Here is a 13,249-nt window from a genome sequence, read left to right on the forward strand (position 1 = left end):
ACGTCATAATTCCCATTTGAATTGCATTAGCGACTGTACTGCCATCTCATGTTCGTTTACGGCGGACGGGTGGCGATCCTGGCGGTTGTTCTCTTCAAAGTGCTGCCGATTTTAATATAGGGATGATCTATCGTTACATACATGATCTAGGCTGTGATGTAGCAGTATTATTTACAGAAAGAAAGTCGATTGCCCACTAAATATAAAGACGTAACAGAAAATAGCAAGGGATTATTCTGTTCATTTTCTCTTTAAGGATTTACTCTGTGACGTCACTTATTGACAATTTCCACACTGTATAGTGCGTACGTGCTTAAAAATCCGTCAGTGTGAAAACCCATTTACAATAGAAGCCGGAACTTTCATACCCAGAGAATTTTTAGGCTTTCACTGTAATAATTGTGCTCAGAAATACACTTTGGATATTCTACCGAGTCCTGGGACTTAACAACTCCAGCTCTCCAACTTTTCTGAAATACATAATTTCCCATCATCGGAGTAAATATGTACGATCTCTCAAGGGTCACCTTCTTTTTAGGGCCCGTTATGCTTGGCTACGTCAAACAACTGGGGCCAATATCCAGCCTTCTGACTTTTGATCTAGAGTTTCACACTGTCTTGAATATTCGCGAATAGTCCATCATATCCGTTCCTGTTTGCGGTTACAGGTAATGTGCAATTTAAGGATTATGTATTGATATCTGGTTCCCTTCTTTCGAATAATCGTCTTCCACTGGTCTACTGGTTACTATGTTTACAATAAATCCGAGATTCGATCCCTACATAAGACGACAAAAACTTCAGCTTGGGTTCTGCGAAATAGAAGTGGAGTTATAGGATGTCTCTTACATTTGTTGTTGTTGTTTAAGACACGTCTGAACCTCAAAAGTGATACCAATAGAAACCACTTATAAGGCAACTAAGCCAGGAGATAATGGGGTAGAGTTGTCAGTTCCTTTCCCCTTCCATTGCATACATCGCTGATTAGTTACATATTCCACTAATCAGACTTCAGATGCATACAAACAATTGTTCTTCCTCTGACACATCGTCAAATGAGATTTACTGCTTGATAATAGACTCAGAAAAAAAATGGGCCGTCTAATTTTACTACGTTCCAGATACAACGCATTGCGCATGTGCAGTAAACAGAAGCTACAGCTCGATTCAACGATCTTGCCCCCTGTCCTTGGTTGTTTGTCTAGTGAGCGAGCTGTGTGTTGCGTCATAAGAAAGAAATTTAATCACAAACGTACACAGGAGGGGAAGAGGAAAGAGAAAGAATGAAAATAATATCTATGCTCGTAGCTGAGTGACACTCATGTCAAGAAAATATAAGTCATCATGACATTGTTGAGTCAACAGAAGTAATGGGACGTGTGAAAGAATATTGTGTTTTAAGACGGAGTATACCACGACGTGATAAGAAGAAAGTGTTGGGTGTTATGGCTGTTCGGCCTGACCTGTGCGACCCAGCCCACCAGTAGTGATGAGTAACTCGCTCTTAGTCTATCTACTTACTTCTTGCAGGGGCCAAAATCCATGAATCATTCTGTACTTGTGGACTGTCTTGCGAAGCTTGTTGCCTACATTCAGGAGGATTGCTAGCAAGATTCGGCCCACATTTTATTTCCGTATCTGCACATATCAGCCTGAACCTCAATTAGAAGTAGTCGTAAATTTGTGACACAAAAATGAAATTGTCTCTTAATGAAAGTACCTGGAAGACAAAATCATCCATACTTCCTAGTTCATACAGATAGATGTACGAGTATGATATTGCAACAATATTTAGTTCTTGTATCAGATTGTATAATTTTTGCCAATGTCGTTAACACTTTCAGAAGACTTGAAATTGCAGATAGATTATCAGGGTTGATAACAAGGAGCGTACAAAATACCATACACTGACCTGATGAGAATTTGTCCTTCATAATCTAAATCTGATTATAGGCCTATATTTTTGTCGAGTACATCCTTTGATGGATTTCAAAAATCTCATCTCTGTTGCCTTTAGTCTACCATTAATATCATTTATTATCGTCAGTATTATGACTTGGGTACCCTAATTTAAAAGACAGCATGTACTCGATCGGTTAAAATTGCGCCAGATTTCTTTAGGGAAACGCTTAATTTCAACTTATCTCTGACAGGATCTCTCAAGAGTTGTGAGAGGATGTTAAAGCCACTTTTCTCGAACACTAAACACACACTGCGGAGAGGTTCGTTGAGAGAAACTCTCGCTATTTGAAGAGCAATCTCCTTTAAGAATTTAAGACTTTGATCCGAGTCGAAACTCTCTGCGGTATTGTAACTGATTCAACTTATGATGAGTTTGCTGCGTGTGTTGTGCAACAAGGGCTCAGTTCGCGGTGATGACTGCCCCAGCCCTCCTGTGTGAATTAAACGCGGCGCTTTCGTTCTGAATATCTTAGTGATTCCCACGTTGGTAAGGAAAATATTTCCTTAACGTATTTATTGACCGTGAAATAGAAAACTTGCGAAGCAGTAGCCGTCCAGATGATTTTTCTCATAATAAGTTTTAAATTATAAACGAGTAATGTGGTTTCAATGTTTCCGTCTGGACTTAGTTATAATGTCAACTCAAAAAATATTTTTGTTAACACATTTTAATTATGTTGTAAACGTTTTCGCCCTGTGTGGGCATCTTCAGACAATATAGATATCTGTACATAATGTAATTATATCAAAATTACATATAACATGTGACCAATTATACAAATACTAATTTAAAGTTTTAAAAAGGCAATTAAAACACTTTTAAAAATCTAACTGAAAATACAGCTACAAATTAATAAATAAGTATAATAAATGTGCATATTTAATATCATACTGTGATCGTCCATGACAGATAGAGATCACAACCGGGCTATTATGTGGAATCGATAAGCCGTATTGTTATTATTATATGTGTGAAGACTCGTAGGTGGAGTGGACACTTATTTGACAATAGGACGCATAATTAAATGTGCATATTTTAACAACGAATACCATGAAAATATTTGCAAATCAATGAAAGTATATAGTATGCTTCTGAATTGTTGTTTAGGCGTGAATAGAAAATGTTATGAATCAATAGGAGACTTGGAAATAGGCTACAAGATGAATGTAGTTTACACAAATTTAAGTAAGAAATACTATGATCACTTGTTAGCAAATATGTAAAGATAAAAGTGTTATTTTAAAGAGTTGCGGTTGTATGGTAAGTGAACATCAAATGTTATAAGTAGACTTCGTGGAATTGCCACGAGAATCGCAAGGTTTACTGCGCACGCGTTATAGACTGTATGAGAAGGGGGCTTGCAAAGGATAGAGTATGCCTCTGATGTAAACACTGAGCAATATACTGAGGTTACAATAAAACCTGTATCCTGCATTCAAGAAATATAATGAATGATCATTGAAGTAGGAAATGTCTAAATATGTAAATACACAATTATTTTGTAATGAGATATATTAACTCTTAAAATTTAATGTAAGATATTCACATCATTCTTGAATATGTGCAATGCAGTGAAGAGTTACGTACATTTTGAGCGACTGCAAAGTAATCTCCTCCGATGGTCACTTAAACAGTTTTTATTTTGGGAAAATGTACGTTCAACATCACACGATGTAATACGTATATATTTGAAGAACGGAAAGTCACTACTTTTTAGTACACCAACTTCAGATGTCTTGTCGTGACCTGATGGTACATCATTTATAATATGAAGTTGTGAATAGGCAATAATTTTTAGCAATAATGTTTCTCAACTTACATTTCACTTTTTCTGAAATTAGTGAATTGTTATTTTGGATAACGGTTTGTGATACTTAATCCACTATATTAAGGGCTTCTGAGAAGTTGTAGTTTAGACGATTCTAACAGGATGATGCTTTTGGACACGATTTTAAAATTAGAATCAATGAACAAAATATCTTCCAATAGCTGTTCAGAAGGCAATGATTTTACAGCTGCAACAGCGGAACTGTTTGTGCTATCCAATGCATCAATTACCTCCATTATTTTGCCGTAATGTTCTGCATAATAATTAACAGCATCCAACCACGTTCCCCAACGGGTCAAGACTGGCTCCGGGGGTAAGGGTATTCCAGGGGCAATTATTTCGAACAGCAACAGTCTCATTGTAGTATGTTTGATTGAATTTTTGTCTGCACTGAATAAATATAAGCTTTGACTATTCGAACCACAGTAATGCAAAAACAAGTGCTTACATAGGTATAAGCTTACATTAGCTGCAGCTGCTCTATCTATTTGGACCGGTCACAACTCTTAACATGAACTGCTTATACTACGAGACCGGGCGGTCGCTCACCTCCTCTATACTACCGTACATCGGCAACCTGATTGCATGCTGCGTGTGGCAATTCAACGAAGTCTAGTTATAAGTGTACATCATTGTGATGGGTAGTATCATGTATGCTATTAATCTCGTACTGCCGTAGATGATCGCTCTATGTTTTTCTAACAGAGACTAACATGAAAATATTTGCAAAACAATGAAGTTATGTAGGGTCATGGATAACCGGTATGATTTTAAACCGGTGTTTAGGCATAAATAGAAAATGTTATGAAGGCTTGGAAATACAAGATAAATGTAGTTTACATAAATTTAAATAAGTAACGCTATAATCACTTATTAACAAATATGTTATAAAGATGAAATATTATTATTATTATTATTATTATTATTATTATTATTATTATTATGGGACCGGTGCCCATCCAGCATCGTGATGCACTTGGGGAGCTACGATAGGTAGCGAAATCCGGTTACGCAAACCAGCTATAACGGCTGACGGGGCTCATCGTGCTAACCACAAGATTCCTCCATTCTGGTTGGATGATCGTCCACCTCTGCTTCGGCATGTGGCCGTGAAACCAGCAGCCGGCTAGTCGGTCTTGGCCCTTCGTGGGCTGTAGCGCCAAGGATTATTATTATTATTATTATTATTATTATTATTATTATTAACTACTTTTATATATTATTCATTAGTCCCTGATGAATTAACACACATATTCTATATTGTGCGACAGGAGATGTGAACATTTCCGGCAGAGAAGGAGAGAAGTATAATTCCTATTCAACCAATGGCAGAGATCTCATTCCATGTTTGTCATGAAGTTAAGCGGTCTGAAGCGTTCTACCGGACCCAACTTGAAGATACGCTGTCGGCAATGTTTACTTCTCCTGTCAGGTATTACGGGATGAAGTACAGAGTCTTGTCGGCAAGTAAAATCACGTATGTGGGTGTATTTATGTATGTGTATGTGTAATTAAAAAGTGGCGGTAAAAGTCTCGCACTTCTTTTTATACTTGGTCTCATATTCTCAATTTTACAATCCGCCAATTATTACAATTTTATTTTATTTATTATTCAATATTATTATAGTTGTTAATATTTGTGGTATAGCCTACCTGTTAGTTTTATTATATTCCAAAATTTGTTTCTGTTAACCGTACCAAAAGCCTTTTCAAACTCCATAAAAGTGCGTTAAACACACTATATTTTTCAGTTATTATTGATTGATTGTGAAGTGGAGTCTACGTTAGCTCTGCCCTTTTGAAATTCGTTTTAGACTTCTAAAATTGTGTTACCCATTGTTATATCGAGCCGTTTTCATTATTGATGCATATTTTTATAACATAATTTTAAAATTTTGAACCAGGAATTTATATTCATGAACATTACTATGTGTAATACCTTCTCGATAAATTATAATTAATCGCCTGTAGGCTATAATATATTTACGTGTTTAATCCTCAAGGGAGTTTATTAGTGTTAAACTGTAATATTATGATTAGTATTAGACTTCAATTTTTCATAATCCTGTCATCTTCCTCCTCCATATCATTTCCATTCGGATTTAGTATTAATGCTCACGATCGAATATTGATGTCACGGAATCACTCACGTGATTAAAAACTCGTCGCGGTTCGTTGGTGGTCTGCGGACTGCTTCCCAGCCTCTGCCATAAATAATAAGTGCAAACATGTATATATAATTGAAAAACTGCGGTCTCACGACCTAAAATATGCAGCAAAATATGCACTTCAAACTACGAACCGCGCACGCAGCCATGCGTCATGAGATGTTAAAATATTCATGTGCTAATAACACCAGTTAGCAAATGCGTTTTGAATCCAAATTCCCTATTACATTTCTAAATTGAGGGGTTCTTACCCCTCATGCTCTCGCCAGTTTGATTTCGAAAGGGTATCGCGATTATATGTTGGGTATATGTTTGGTGCTATTATTAGAAACAGTATTCGAAAACATTTTTTGAAATCAGTATAAATTCTTGTGTCACGGGAGTAATAACTGTTACTAAAACCTACGGCCACGAGGCCACAGTTGAAATAATCGTGCAGTGACATGTAAAAAAAATTGTGCACGGCGTGGCAACACTGTAAGCTTGTGAAATGTTTTCAGAATTTATATTACGAGAAGTAGAAATTTAAGACATTTTTAGAAGCGAAATGATGAAGTGATACAAAATTACCACACACTGATATAATGTTTTTTTTTTAGTTATTTAACGACGCTATATCAACTACTAGGTTATTTAGCGTCGATGGAATTGGTGATAGCGAGAAGATATTTGGCGAGATGAGGCGGGGATTCGCTATAGATTACCTGACATTCGCCTTACGGTTGGGGAAAAACACGGAAAGACCCCAACTATGTAATCAGTCCAAACGGGAATCGAACCCACTGAAGTATTATCAATTCTCTTTGGAATTTGACTGGAGCGTGCTCAACATTTACAGAAAAGAGCGTCATAAAAATGTTCACAAAGTTCCTGCACGCGGCGACAGATTGTTTGTGGAGAGAGACTAATTGACTCCAATAACGTCACCAGAAAAGGAAGTTGAAATCATGCACTCCTTTACAAACATTCCTTCCGTAATAAGCCGGCTACTTACGTTGTTGTGTGTGTTTCTAAATGCAACTTAAATTTATATCAATAAGGCGTTTTTTGTTTTATTTTGAAGTAATATCGCGACCAGCCTCAGCTCTTTATACGACCCCCGCTTTGGGAACCACTGCTCTAATCTGAGGAGAGTTCGTGTAGAATAATTTCTAACGGTTTTCTTCCTTTGCTCTAAATTCCATCTTTCTCAACATGAATTTTTAAGAACACGTGTTAGATTTCTTTTTATGTAAGGACTGCATGACATTTTCCACTAAAGATATGAGACATTAAACTCAAAACTAGGGCCGTGACATCGATATATTCATATTAGTTTGAGGTGAGCATACGGCGCCGGACAGAATGTAGTCGCCATTACAAGTACAGGCAACGGAAGCGAATTTTACATACGCCTGAGCAAGCACGTTCCGTGTTTTGTATACGATTATTGCGTATTATAAAATCAAGACAATACAATCATTGCATATAAGAATTAATATCGGAAAGGTCTAAAATGCTGGTATGGTCCAGAAATCATACTTAAATTGTCACAAATGTGGTAAGACATAAGTCTGAAAAGATGTTTTTATATAGTTACAGTTTTGGAAAGTCCAGGATAACAGAGAGAGTTTGGAATTGAACGGGTTACATCAGCTTCTTGTCTATGCGGATGACGTGAATATGTTAGGAGGAAATCCTCAAACGATTGGGGAAAATACGGGAATTTTACTTGATGCAAGTAAAGAGATAGGTTTGGAAGTAAATCCCGAAAAGACAAAGTATATGATTATGTCTCGTACGGGAATAATGTACGAAATGGAAATATAAAAATTGGAAATTTATCCTTTGAAGAGGTGGAAAAACTCAAATACCTGGGAGCAACAGTAACAAATATAAATGATAATGAGGAGGAAATGAAACACAGAATAAATAAGGGAAATGCCTGTTATTATTCTGTTGAGAAGGTTTTAACATTGTCTGCTGTCAAAAAATCTTAAGTTAGAATTTATGAAACAGTTATATTACCGGTTGTTGTTTATGGTTGTGAAAGTTGGGTTCTCACTTTGAGAGAGGAACATAGGTTAAGGGTGTTTGAGAATAAGGTTCTTAGGAAAATATTTGGGGCTAAGAGGGATGAAGTTACAGGAGAATGAAGAAAGTTACAAAACACAGAACTGCACACTTTGTATTCCTCACCTGACATAATTAGAAACACTAAATCCAGACGTTTAAGATGGGCAGGGTATGTAGCACGTATGGGCGAATCCAGAAATCCATATAGAATGTTTGTTGGGAGGCCGGAGGGAAAAAGGTGTTTGGAGATACCGAGACGTAGATGGGAAGATAATATGAAAATGTATTTGAGGGAGGTGGGATTTGATGATAGAGACTGGATTAATCTTGCTCAGGATAGGGACCAATGGCGAGCTTATGTGAGGGCGGCAATGAACCTCCGGGTTCCTTAAAATCCAATAAGTAAGTAAGTAAGAGTTTTGCATTACAGTTTTAGAATGCCGAAAAAGTTGTATGGCGTAAAATTTTGCTTTCCCTATATTTAACTGTTACATTAATATTTATTTATCACACATATTTCATACCGAATCAAAGTGACAGCGAAATCAACTCCAACCAGACAAAGAAACACTAGACAAAACCTAACGCGGAGTAGCTCACCGCGTTAGTGAAACAGAGCTACCCTCTAGCAGGAGGCCTTTGCCCTTCAAGGGACACATTAGGCTATTATTATTATTATTATTATTATTATTATTATTATTATCATTATTATCATTATTATTTCATACCTTACTTTTCTTTGCATGTTGTTTGCCTGGTTTCGGTTCCTACTGCAATAAACAACAACATTCATTTTCAAAGTTTGAAATGAAAATGACCGCCGAGTATGGGATAGTAATAACCAGGGAACGGATTTATATGGACTAAAAATATATGAAATATGTAAATATATATGTAGTTATTTTTACCAAAATATGGAATTAAATATGGATTTTTACCAAAATATGGAATTAAATATGGACTTAAAATTATAAAAAAAATGACTATGTACGTTAAATATTGGTACATTTTAATCAAACTAAACAAAAAATATAATGGACGTACCTTATCTTCCAATGTAGTTTCAACAAAACACAATTTTTATTGTCTGTTACCATAACAATAGGTTACAAACATTTCTTTCAAGTGCTGAAAAGTGAATCTTCTTCTATTGTCTCTGAGGATAGATTTATACTGACTAAAAGAGCGTTCGACGTCACAAGAAGTAACTGGTACATAATTCAATTTCACAATGTCTGCTGGGGATAAGTCCAAGTTAATCTTCACTGTTGATTCACCACTCATCACAGCAACAACCTTTTGTAGTTCTTCATATCCAGGGTTTTTTGAAAGTACAGTGTCCACCTTAGCTCTTACTGCATCTGCAACTTTACCTCTACCACGATTCAGTTGTTCCACAGTACTATTTATAATTTCAAAACTTTCAGATAGTGAAAGGTGCCTATTTTGGAGACTTTTGAGCGTTTTTATGATGCATGAAAATGTATGCTGAATGTGAGCTAAGTCATTCTTCACACTTATGTCACAGGTAACTGTTTTCGCAGTATCAATTGAGACTGCATCTTCAGAGTCCAATGCAAGGAGAACATTGTTAATAGAGTCTATATGTTCGGCATAATATTCAACTGCTTCTAGCCATGTACCCCATCTAGTTAAAATTGGCTTTGGTGGCAATGGAATTTCAGGGTACATTTCTTTCAACACGTTAACTCTACTGGGAGCTTTGAGAAATACTTTTTTCACTGATGAAATCAACAAATCTACTTTAGGGAAATTGTCTCTGACCACTTCTGCCACACGATGAAATGCATGCGCCACACAAGTAAAATGAGTCAATTTAGGATATACAACAGATAATGCTTGTCCAGCTTTGACCATATAAGGGGCAGCATCGCTAATAAAGAATAACACATTATCGTACATAATACCCTTTGGCCACAGGATACCCATAGCTTCGTTGAACAGTTTAACTATAGTTTTGTTATTGCACTTTTCTAGAACATCACAATGTAAAAGAATTCGTTCAGAATATTGTTCACTTAACAAACCGATAACTACATTACCAACAAGTCTACCTTCTTTGTCGGGAGTCTCATCAATGGAAACCCAAATTGAACTATCTTTAATTTCATCTCTTATCTTCTGTATTGTCTCATCGTAGATGGATGGAGCATACGTCTTCCTAAGTGTTGACTCATCCGGGATTGTATGTTGAGTATATTTTTCAAGGAATTCCCTGAAGACCTTATTCTTTAGTTTGTAGAGAGGAATATCAGCAGAGATGAGAGAACGGCACAGGTCGATGTTAAACTCAGATCTTACATTCGATGTTGTTGGTTGTGTTAAAAACAATTGTCTCTGCTTGGAATTTAGTTGTTTGTTGGCCTGATGTTTACTAGTTGTAATGTGTTGTTGCACCAGGAACTTTTGTGTAGATGATACTGCACACTGACACAAATTACAAAATAATATTTTATTGTCAGTTGATAAACCATCTTCTTTAAATTCTGAAATGTAACTTGTTAGTTTTGATTTTAAATTGACTGAATGACGTACTTTTGGCATATTTACCGTCTTTATAGTATGATTTACAAAACTGAACCTATGTGTACTCTGACTGGCATTTAACTGTTGAGCTGCACAACTGAAGTCTGTTAAAAATTTTAAATTAAATTAATACAGTTTTGTAACTTACTTTCCCATTGTTGATAGGACTGCTAATTTTCAAATAACTCTGATGTTAAAGGGATTACTGAACATGTGTTTAAATCTCTATTGTTGAAATGTATTTTTAAAAGTTAATGGAATTTTGTTTTGTTTTATTGTTAAACCTAATATAATATGGACTATTTTATATGAAATATGGAAAATATATGGAAATTAACGAAAATATGTACTAAACTCTAAAATATGGAAAAATATGGAAAATAAAAGTAGGATTTTTCAACCCTACACATTGTGAAACATAAAGATAATGCAAAATATAAATTATATTAGCTTTATAAGTAAATATGTATTTACATATAAATCCTTTCCCTGGTAATAACCTTGTGTGCGGAAAAATCGTGTTATAGATCAGCTCAAACCAAGAGCTTATGTAAAATATTTCACATCATCAATTTCATTTCTACATCAAGTTTATAACAATCGCACTGACTTGTCATCTGACAAAGCTCTTCCAATTTTACATAATGTATTGAAACTACAGTTTTTTATATTACTATGTTAATTTTAGCACACACCTTTTTTTGCTTATATCTTCATACGCCATATACGTTTTCGGCATTCCAAAACTGCAATGCAAAACTCTAAATATTAAAAAAAAAAAAATGTTTTTTCAGACCTTTGTTTTACCAGATTTGTGACAGTTTAAGTATAACTTCCAACAATTATTCTCAACCTCAACATTTTAGATCTTTCCGATGTTAACCCTGATATACAATGACTGTATTGTCTTGATTTTATAATACAGTAATCGTGTACAAAACACGGAACATGCTTGCTTAGGCTTGAGTCAAATTCGCTTCTGCTGCCATGTAAAGTAATACTTTAAAATGGAAAATTGCCTAACGCGAAAACGGAGTCATTTTTGGGCACCATTTAGGTAAAAAACCTGACTAAAACGGTTAATTTTAAGCGTAACTGTTGCTAAATTCTTTCAAACATTTTTAATTTGTGATAATATTGTACGAAGCATGATATTTTTTTTTGTGTGACTCTACATGGATGGAAGACTTTCGTTATTTTTTATCAGGCGTTGGGGGTGAAGCTTACTTAACCATGTCACTATTCTGTGCTTATTGTCAAGGACCTGAGCAGATTACTGACCTCCTGTACCGTTACTTCTTCCAACCCTCTTGCATTTTCTTCTATTTATTCTCAGTTTTGTGCTCACAAGCCAATACACTGATAGGGGATAGTGCGAGTAGAATAAAACTGTGAATAATTGTACTGTAGTGTCAATTTAGTTTCACATTTCCGTTTATTTATTCTGAGTTTTGTGTAAATATGTCATTGTAGTGTTGAATAACAGTGCGAATAAAGTAAAACTGTGCGATTTAATAAAAAAAAAAGCCTAGATGTCAGTCCTATCATGGAAGAGTGGCTTCATAATTTTAATGGAGGAATGAAACGTCAAGGTCGTAAGGTCATACTGTTTTTAGACAATGCTACCTCCCATCCAAGGATTGATTTGTTTAACGTAAAGTTAATCCATTTTCTATCAAACACAACTTCAGTTACACAACCGATGGATCAGGGCGCAATTTGCACTCTGAATTGATGCAGGACGCGAAGGAAATCCTACAACGCTCCCTTCAAAAAAAGTCGCGGCAATGCACTTAAAAAAATGTGGGGGCCACGAAACTAGGGCGCAGAGAGAGGGAGAGGCTGCAATTACGTAAGTTAATAATTATGAAAATAAAATTCACTTTGCATGCACTGTAGTAACTTTTATTTCAAACTATTTCTTCATTGTGTTCTTCCTACAGTGAGCATATTGCAATAGTCTATTCTTAGTTTTGCCAAAAGTCAACTCTTTGTAAAACGAAAACCTGTGAAAACGGAAAAAAAAATTCTGGAACAATCGCGTTTCGTTTTAGGGAGGTTTTACTGTATACCGATGTCACGGTCCTACTCATAACGGATGAACATTTAACTGTACTTATAACCAGGCTTCGGCCTAGGGACACAGAGTAACCAGTATGAGGTTTAGAGTACACGGAGTATAAATGACGTCATGACCCGTGTGCAGTCACCCGACTGCAACAGCACAGGTGGGTCCGTAATGTGCATTACCGTTGTGTGTATTGCTGCTTGGCTGCGGTACGTGTAACAGGCTTCGGCGTAGGGACGCCTGATTGAAGGTTACAACTCACGTTAATACTTTAATTGTAGACATTTATTGCCTACACTAGGAATGTAACGTATATACTGCATCTGTACAGGGTGTGAAATATATTTTGTGCCGTACTGTGACGGACTGTTTACACGTTGAGACACGAAGTAACTGCTCGCTCCATCTCCCACTCCACTCGACGACCACAACACTATCTTCTATGCGTTCTGAACTTAATGCGTTTCTGTGCCCAAGACCGAAGCCGGTCATAACACAATGCTGTTAACATAAAGTTATTGACAACTATGCATGTCGGTTAGGGTAAAGTTGCCTAATTCCATGATACGTTTTTTTCATTGAATGTCACGGGGTTGGGTATCTTGCTAGGAAATCCACCG

The 13,249-nt window shown here is 36.1% G+C and overlaps 1 protein-coding gene across 3 annotated transcripts in view; it reads left to right on the plus strand.

Moving 5' to 3' along the window:
- The window catches only part of LOC138703195 (chondroadherin-like), a 438,940-nt gene that overhangs the window by 46,120 nt on the left and 379,571 nt on the right, over nucleotides 1-13,249 (plus strand). The window lies entirely within an intron of this gene.

This window comes from Periplaneta americana, chromosome 7, assembly GCF_040183065.1.
Source record: "Periplaneta americana isolate PAMFEO1 chromosome 7, P.americana_PAMFEO1_priV1, whole genome shotgun sequence".
Classification (NCBI taxonomy): Eukaryota; Metazoa; Arthropoda; class Insecta; order Blattodea; family Blattidae; genus Periplaneta; species Periplaneta americana.